Here is a 10318-nt window from a genome sequence, read left to right on the forward strand (position 1 = left end):
GAGCGTATGCGCTTCTGGGACGGAGTCACGCCATCAGACTCCATGTGATCAGTGCTCGCCATGTTGTTGATGCTCTCAACCTTGCTGGGGTCTGTTGAAACACCATCCTCATCAACAATGTGACCAAGAAACTTCACAGACTTCCTGAGGAAGAAGCACTTTTTGGGGGCTAACTTCAAAGTTGTGTCTAAGTAGCATAAGAGACCGAAAATGCTCATCGTCATGCGCATAACGCTCCCAGGACTGTTGCAGAGGCCCTGCGGCACAAAAAGACACAAACAGAGCACGTCTTAAAATATCTGAGGTGATCTTTTAAAATCAACTGTCCAGCATTTGTTTGAACAAGACCCATTTGTTTATTTCGGCCACTATACTGCTCTCTGTGATGGTGAAAACGTAAATCTCATTACCAAAAAAACCCACTAAAAAACCCAACTACACATCATATAATGCCGTTTGGTTATCGTGCGTTCATTGGGCAGCCTGTCTGTATAGTGGCCTCACGCTTCTCTCTCTCTCTCACGCTCGATGAGCAGCTTCCCCTAGCTGTGTCTGCTTTTTGACACGTCTAAAGGGCTGTTTCTGACATCCTGCCATCCTGCCGGCCACCCCTCCCGCAGTGCTCATGCCGGGCCGGAGGAAAAAGCTGGTGACCTGGCCATCGCAGCCCTGCCCCTCGGCCACTTCCACCCTGCTGGGTGCAGAAGGTCTGTTGGTCTGAAGCCATGCCAGGAACTCTGCCCGCAGCAGCTCGTGATGTTACGACAGACACGCTCGCAGACGAGAGCTCTGATTGGCTCCGAAGGGTTTGTCTTCCTCACTTCCTGGGAAATGCCCTCTCAACGACATGCATACATAGACAACTACTAGTTATCTAGTTATAATTGAATGCGATCACTGCTTTCTGCTGTCCTAGCTGAACAGAACCACACATATGTTCTCCCCGTTTGTGATGTAATAGAGTTATGGGAGTTTTGGAAATTTTTTTAATTCTACTTGCCATATCTAAACTAAACTTTCATGCAAATATACTTAAAATGTATAAAATGGGATACTCATTCTAATGGTCATCGCTTCAACTAGCAGAAGGTGAAGACCCCTAGTGACCCACTTCCTTGTCTCTCTCCCCCCCCCCCCCCCCTCCTACTCTTACATTTATGGTTTGGTCCTGCATCCTAAGAGGAGCAGCAGGAGCGGACCATCACATTTGGTGCCCAGCGTGGGGGCGGTTGGTGAGCTGTCATGTTCCAGCTATCCCAGGGAGATACACTTCTGCCTCTCTGCGAAGATTTGGTGTTTTCTCATTTGCATTCGCTAATGAGATCCTGTTTGCATGACTGTATGCTGAAGGCTATCTCTCTGAATACCTCTTTACAAATACAGGAGGTGGATCAAGTCCTATTTATTTACCCTTTATAAACCAATTAGTGCCATTGAGATTAAGTTTGTCTTTTTCAGGAGAGATCTGGTTAGTAAGGCCCACAGTAAACTTGTAGGTATTTGTGAGTGGTCTTCACGTTCTTATAGTTATTGGTTTTAGTCTCAAATTGGATGCAACACAGGAACAACATTGATATTCTGAGGCTACATGGTGAGTCACCAAGGAAGCAACTCTTATGCTTAAATTCAACAACGGCACGGGACAGGTTTATGCAAATATGTGGTCCCAACCTAGTCCAGTCTTGGTTTAAACCAAAAGTACGGCACTGCCTATATTCTTGTTTTGTACTGTCCTTTCCCCCTGGTGATCTGAGGCCGCCCCTGTCTGTTCATCCGGATCACAACTTCACACAAGAGATTCATCTTCCTAGAAGCTTTCCACTGCCAAGAAACATGACTCCCAAAATCACTTTTCTGAAGGGAATTTGCAGAAGTCTCAGGCCAGGACCAATTATGGTCCGTTTGGAGCACGTTTACACCCAATCTGTACTGTCAAAGAGTCCCTGCCCACCAATCTGCCTGTGTCAGCAGCCCCCCCCCCCACCCCCAAACACAGTCACAATTTGATCTCAAGTCACAGTAATGAGCTATTACCTCAATAAAACCAAGATGATCCTCAGATACGTTTAAGGCATGATTCGAAACGCACCCTTAAACAGCGCTTTGGTTGAGCTGAGGGTGAGTTACCAAACAAGATAGAGAATGGGCATTCTAATGACTTCTACCACGCCCTCTGGAGCATTTGCATGCAGCTCAAATGTACCAATTGTCAACCAGACTACTCAAAGTGTCAACTATCCTCCCCGCGGAAGTGCTGCTGAGCAAGCCATCGTGTATTTACCAATACAAAGGCTGTTTATTTTTCTTCTCTCCAGCTGACCTCTGACCTCCTCACGGGAAGAAATCCCTATTGGCTTTAATTCAGCATCACAATATGTTATTTTGACATTATCCCATCCCGGGCATAATCTTTACAAATCAATAAACATATACATGTATAGAGACTGTTTGTGAATCACTGCAATTCTCCCATTACACTTGGTTCTGAATTATTACTTTTGTTTTGTCTCTCATGAGCGAAATAATAAATACATTCTCCGTATTGTTTAGAAGAGTGTCCCTCTCTCCAGTGAGGTGGAAAGAATATTTTCTGAATTATGTCCTCCCTTTGAGCCGACAGGCAGGACCCTGGGCATGATTTTCTCATATGGGGAATCTGCTGACTGTTGTATCACATTGTGATTAACAATTTAACTACGGTCCCCCTCTTTCCCATTGTTATTCCACAGATGACTGAGGGTAAGAGCGAAATGCCAGCGACGGCATGCAGGCTTCATTAGATTCATTGATTGATTTATTGTTTTCCATGGTTGTAATCACTTCCCCCACGGTAATTTGTAAGCTCTTTATGGTTCAGAGGTATAAGCCATGAGAGTTAATTAATCGGCTTTGTTTAGAAGTTTGGAAATAAAAAATGCCCGTCTGAATTAGTGACTGCTTGGAAGGCAATAGTCCCTGTGACTTTGAATCCCCTGTTTACGACCGCAAAAACCTCAAAACTAATCAGGTAAACAGACATGATTATGATTTGTAGATCTTATATTGATATACACCTTGATTCCCCCTTTTTTTTTCTTGTCAAATGCCAAATTTGGGATTTCTTCATGTTTCAGAAGTCCCTATGAATATCTTGGTTTAAAAAAACAAACAAAAAACAACAACGAAGAATCCAAACCCTACACACAGACACACTGACACCAAGTCCGTGTCAGTCGTTAATTAAACTGACATGCAGTGAAGACTTCTGTACTATTTCAGTAAGTTCTTGTCCACAGCGTGCTCTCAACTCATTTTGGGCTTTTTATTCTTATGTTGGCCATTTAAATCAGCCATCTATCAAAAAAAATGAAAGTATTATCACCCCAGAATCAGATGATACTACTTTTATGTCCTGACCCAAATCTCTGCTCGTGGCAGAAGTTAAAGTGACTCCCCCCTCAACCACAAAAGCCTCTGATATTGTCCGGCCTTTGTCGGTCTTAATTGAAGTGCCGGCTTGCTTTAATTGGCTTTTCGACAGTGTGTGAATGGGGACTGCTGTTTATGGGTTAAGTGCATCTTAATCAGAGCTTTAATCCAGTCATTAACAGAGAAACAGGAGGTGTTGAGGAGTGGAGCGAGAGGGGTTGATAATTGAGAGGCTGCTTCCTTGCTCCCTGTGCTGTCTGTGTGCACACGTCTTACTTTAGCAGCGCTAGGAAAGGTGTGCAGGAGAAACCGGCAGAACTGATGTGACAAATCAGTGTATGTAAGGGAAGAGATACATTTGCTTTGCATATGTTTCCTTTACGATTATACTGTAGGTCTGCACTTGGCAGAAGAAGAAGAAAAACAAAATGCATTTTTGAAGGATTTTAAATATAAGGAATATGAGGAACAGTGAAAACGGTGCAAAAAAAACAACAATTTTCTTTATTTCAAACCACACATTTGAATTCTGAAGAAAATATATACCACTACTTATAGTAAAAATAGATTGTTATTGTCTACAAAAACCCAGCTCCTCCGCATCCACCCTATTGCTCAGCTGTCACATTCGCAAGTTTTTCTCACTGTTTATTTTAGCACCTATCCCCGGTGTGAGGCCTGTGTGAGGCCTGTGTTCTTCTGTACCCCCACTCTTGTCCCCATCTCTCTCTCACACACACACACACACACAGACACACACACGCACACACAGACACACACACGCACGCACACATACGCACAGTGTTGAATCAACGATTCCATATTGAATAAACAGGCAGGGGTCCTGATTTGCATCATCCTTTGCACCGTGTATTTTTCACCATTTTTGTGTAATTTATTAAAGACATACGCACACCTACTGATCCTATAAAAGCACCGTCAATTGCTCACAAACCTTTAGTGCTATACTCACCTTCTCAAAGAGGATCAAATAGACGATTCACATTCTGATGGTGAATAGAAGCTGAACAAATTAGGCTACAAAAGATGGATAAATATCTGGGATAAGGATTGGATAGCATCCAATTTGAATATGGCAATTTACTTTTGGGGAAGCATTTAACGATTTTGACAGTTACAGTGCAATTGTCAAGAACTATACGACTCAAGATTGACAAAGAAATTGTTAAATAGTTTACATTTTCAAATGTTTTGTACATTGATTTTCACTGATAAGAAAAGAGAGAGACCAAAACCAGGGGCCAAACCTTGTGTTCACTATGTGAACAAGTGCACATGGGTTTTTGGGGGGTTGGCGCAACACCTTTCACATCTTGTGCGTGCAAATTCGTCGTGTGTGTTAGTATATTATTATTATATGGTGTGAAGGGCCTGATGACTACATGAACACTGCACCTCTATACCAAAACTGTAGGCCCGACAGACAGCAACATCTCTCTCTAATGCTGGAAAGAGGGAGGCAGCCCTCTTCTCCAGTAATACATTTCATCAGATGAAGCGGAGACGAGGGAAGAGAGAGGACTGTTCCTGCACGTTGTGACAGCGATTGATAAAGATCTCTGAGCATTGCATGCAGAAAGCAGAGCTTCAGACAGCTGCATCTGCGGCGTACTGAAGTGTACTGTTTCTGGGACTGATGGAGTGGGGGCATAATGGCTTCTGGATGTGATGTCACTTGAGCACACAGACACACAAGCGCACTCTCACACACACACACACACACACACACACACACGCGCGCGCGGGGATGCACATACGTCGTTACTTCTGAGATGTTCTTTAAAAAAAAAAAGAGAGTCTCTTTTATCCATTAAAAATCTATCGATCTTGTGCTTTGCCTTCTCTACTTGATGTTTTTTTTCTTTCTTTTTCCCCGTCATAATGGAAAGTCTCCCCAGCCATTTCTTCAGCCTATTCTTCATTTGGAGTAATTATAGATGGAGAGGTAAAAGATGTTTTTTTCCCCTTTCTTTTCTTTTCTCCTTTCCTACCCATCTTTCTCTCCCCTGTGCGCATTCAGAGGCGCTCTCTCACCACTGCATTCATATTAGGGACATGTCTGAAAGGCTCCCGCAGCATGTGGTGTCCTCTGACCATCCGCTATGGCTGTTTTTTTTTCTGTTGGCATTAACAAGCCAAGCAACCGAGGATAGCTTTTCAACAGGTACAAACTTTTCCTTTTAGATAATTAACCGCATTCAGACACTCGGCGCAGTGGAGGCGATGTGGGTACAGAAGCCTAGAGAGGATCGTATTCTAGAAGAAGAAGAAAAAGGATAGAGAAAGGGGGAGAGAGCTGGAGGAAAAAACGTCAAAAGACAAGATGTTCTCTTTGGTGTTGTTTAGTGCGAGTGGATTCTATACCAAACCCCTATTCAAATAGTCCGACCTTCATTTCTGCTCTCCTTGTTGTCCTCGCCGCTGTCCTCTTCATCTTTTCATCGAGATGGACCACGTAATGAGGGAAAACTCTGGTCATTGTACAACGGTCAGAGGTTTGCTGGCTTAATGAATGGGAGAGACACAAGAAGGGCGAATGCTCTCCCTCGTTTCCCTGTTTGCCATAGCAAGCACCAAAAAAAGCCCCGGGATGCCTCCTGAAGAAGGCCCTCCTCCATCCGCCGCCGTCTCATCTCTTGTTAAAGGGGGCATAAAGCGAAGGCAGAAGGGGGAAAAAGTAATTTTCTTCTCCTGTCCTATTCATTCTTTTGGTTGGTTTCTTCCACTTTCTTTTTCTCCACTGTGTACTTTCATAAAGCTTATAATTATCTTGGCGAGAGCCCCTCAAGTGAGAACGAATGGGGTCTTTGTAGCCTTCTCTCTTCAGCCCTCTGCTGTTTCTGGAGAAGAAGGGGAGTCGTATTAACATTTGCTCTACCAATTTTACAGATGCAGTGAGAAAAAAAAAAAGCCAGATGTGTCTGGTCTTAAAAAAAAGAAAAAAACCTTTCAACAACTTTTAATTTTACAAACGTATTTACGACAGCGTTAATGCAGTTACTGCAGGAAGTTATCAAATTTGAATCTCATAGTTAATGTTTAATATATACTAATTAGCGAATTGTACGGGTGAATTGTTTAATTGTGTATTTGAGATGTGCAAAACTACAGACTGAGAGAAACGTGCCATTTCTTTTTTTCTTACTGTATTGTGACAGCTCCATGAAGAGTACTAAAACGACAGATATCACTGGTTTGGGGTCCGTCTCTCCCCCTCCATCATCTATGCAAAAAAACGTACCTCCGCTCACCCAAGCCTCCCTCTATGCCTCTGTCTTCCATCCCCAACTCTTCCGACTGATTACTCCTAATGTAATTTTAATTAAAAACGGTGGTGTCAAAGGGTTTAGCCTGCCTGAGAAGCGGGTGCAGATTGTGGCACAGTGGCAGACCCCTTCACTTGCTTGAGAGGAAATGCATCCTGACATTGCTTGGGTGTTGCCAACACGACCAATTTCTGGCTCATCTGAATATCACGGTAGAACTTTGTTATGCACCCGGAAGTGTGTTATTTCTTATATTGCTGAGTTTTGGTTGGTTAATTTTTTTATTATACATATTTTACGTCTTCGTGGTGATTTCAGGGCAGTTAATGCTTCAAACTTGTATCAGTTGAGCTGGAGTTAATTCAATAAAATAAAATAAATAAAAATCTCAATCTCGTTCTTTTGTGACGCATATCGGGTCTCGTTAAAGAGCTGAATAAAAAAATTATTGATGATTGGTACACGGTAAAAGCTGGTTCTTGTCTTTGCATTCATTCTGCCAAACTCCATCACAGGTCTGCATGTCGTGGGTCAAACTAATCAATTCCAAAAGCCAGCGAGGAGACGAGGTGAAGCCACCAAGCTGTGGCTTTTTCTAACATCAAGATGCACTCAGTTGACATTGACAATAAATACCACTGCCACATTTCACATGGGGTGACCTGCGGAAGGTGCCCCACAGCAGAGGTCTGCCTGTAGGTTTGTAATCCCCTCACCCGAGTCGTTGGATTATCTGCTCTCCATCGACCCTGAAGAGGCTCCCCGTCGCCCGGGCTTAAACACTCTGTAAAAAAATCTCATCTCCACGCCCCATCTGCCGGCAGGCACGGCGTCTTGGAAGTCACGGATACCCGAGGAGTGGGGTCCGAGGCGGCGCGGCAGAGGAAGAAATCCAAACACACCTCCTCCGTCACGCTGTGGCTCTGTGGAGCGGAGAGGAGCTTTTAGTACAACAATCTGTTCTCTGCATTATGCTCCTTTAAAACTACTTTTAATGTTTCCATCCACGGCGCAAGGTAAAAGCAGTGTCCAATAAAGGCTTTATCGTCCCTTCTGCGACACAGTTTTACTCCACTTCTAGCAGTGGACATCACTATATTTAGATAAAGAATATATATACGTATAAATCGTACAACAATAACTGTTGTTCTGGAGAGTCACAGGTGCAAGAGGTGCCGGTGTCAATGATCCTTTAACTTTCTCGGATCGGGGCCTTGTTTTGTGGCCGTCGTTGGACAGTTGGAGGAGCTGCTTGTTGGCCCCTGAGCAGTGGGGCATGTAGTAAGGGGGTTTAACTTTGCTAACCTCCTTCTGCCAGGTTCATGGGGCCCTGCTGCTTGGTTAATATTGGATCAGTGTTGGGAGCCCATGCCCCTGCCATATAAGCCAGCATGCTACCTGGGGTATTGAGCAGTTTCCACTACGGAGCCAACTGGGCTTGATCCTCGCTCTCATCCTAAGACACAGGATTGATTCCCTTCCTTTTATTGTTTTAAAGGCACATTAGGTAATATCTGTACTCTCTCGTGACAACTAAAATGAACATGTGTGTGGGAGTCTAATAGGTTTGCTGAAGGGTTTCAGTACAAACAACAATTTGCATTTTCTCCACTAGTTGCTTGTCTTGCATAGTAAGTCCGTAAGTGAATTAGTAAAACCAAGCTGTTTGATTATTGCATTTCAGCTTTGTTATTCTTTATCTTTTGTTTGATAACCCAATTACACAACCCAAAGAGGGTTCACACTTACAGTAAATAAGCATTTGATGTTTCTGTATATTTACAATGTGGTTAAACACGAATATAAGGGAAGATACAAGTGTTTTCTTTGAGTAATGGGTGAGCATTATAGCAGTTCAGTAGGCAGGCAACACTGTCAGAGAAAATCACGAGGAGTCAGTTAGGAACCTGTAATGATTCACTTATATTCTCTTATGAAGAATATGAATGGTTTGAACTGTACGTGAAAAGTGCATACTGTATATGGGTGAAGGCTTCAAATAAACCCAGACCTCTTCCTGCACTGTGCATATTATTTATCTCTGTTAAGTTTTTAAATTTTTTTTTTAATTGTGCAAAATAAAATCAACATTTGTGCTTTTATTATTATACATTTCCAGTTCCCACACTCATTTGCATTTGTGATTATTTTGGGGAAAAAAGACTCATCGTCAAAGAATCAGATTTTCTTTGTAAAAGAAAGTCGATTTTTCTCCATTGTAACATATTTCCGCCTCATTAGACATCAATGTTAGGCTCCTGCTTCTATTTTGTTAATTTACTAATTGTATCAAGTAAAACATTACTTATGTATTCGTATGGATATACATACACTGTGTCTGAGAGATGCGGAGAAAGTACATTTTGGCTTCAACTGTATGGAAACATAAAATAAAACTCATGTTTTGTCAAATATTCAAAACATAGAATATAGTTTTCTTTTCTTCTCAGATTTGGTTCGGTGTATGCAATCGTTCACATGTGCTCCACTTGGCCCTGTTGTGGAAACTTGGCCATGTGCTACAGTTTGGAAAGATCTGCCGATATTAAAATCTGCAGATGCCCACCTGGTGTCAGGAGGGATGGAAACAGAAGAGGGCAGTCTGGAAGGTGTTTGCTTGGACTTGGAGATGTGTGTGTCCATCTGCTGTGACTGTGTCTATGTCTGTGGTAAAAAAAAACATGCAGCTCATACAGGTGTCTCATACAGGTGCCTGTTGTGTCTGTTTGTTAAATGGCGTCTTTTCTTTATTTTTTTTGCTTGAGGAAATCACTGTTTTTTTTCTTCTTTTTTCTTTCTTTCTTTCTTTCTTTGTGGCTTTTGATTTGAAGATGAAACGAATGTGCTCTTCCACGGGAGTAAAGTGGCTGCTTTAGCTTTGTAAGGTCAGAGAGCCGTTAGAACTTCAAGTCGACAGGCAAGGCATTCACAATATCCCCTCTGCTGGTGGTGTGTGTGTGTGTGTGTGGGGGTGAGTGTAAGTTGTGAAGGCGCACTGCGGTGCATATGCGGTGTGGATATGGAGGGGGGTAGTTTACGTGTATTTCCTAATGCAGTCTAACGTGTGAAGCTTGTCTTTTGCTTCAAGGTGTGTGTGTGTGTGTGTGTGTGTGTGTGTGAACGTCTGCGTGTGTGTACCTGTGACTGAACAGGTGGGGCCTCCTTGCATTTGATCTAGACAGCCAGTCCGCCCCACAACTGACTGTGGTCAGGCTTACTGCTCAGCATGCAGTCTGCAGTGCAGGCTCAGAAACATTGTGGTTGGATACTAACGTACTTTCAGCGAAGTACTCTTTCACCGTTCTTATAGCTTTATTCCCCTCGAGCCGGTTGGTCCAAATAACAGATTTTAAATATTTAAATCATGTTTTCTTTTGCATGTGAAAGAACAAAGAAATAATCATTATTCATAATAGCGTTCAGTCATTAAATCCTGCAAAACTAATACTGTTTAATTTGCCAGTGACAGTCTCGCTGCTGCTGCCCTTAAATCAAATTGCATGTGACATCGGCAAAGGATTTGTACCATTGTTTCATAATAATGAATTCAAATGTAAGTAAAAGTAATAACGGTTATGGGAGGAAGCACTAGTCTTCACACATTTCAAATTGGCTCCGACCAC

The sequence above is a fragment of the Cyclopterus lumpus genome, chromosome 16 (genome assembly GCF_009769545.1).
Source record: "Cyclopterus lumpus isolate fCycLum1 chromosome 16, fCycLum1.pri, whole genome shotgun sequence".
NCBI lineage: Eukaryota > Metazoa > Chordata > Actinopteri > Perciformes > Cyclopteridae > Cyclopterus > Cyclopterus lumpus.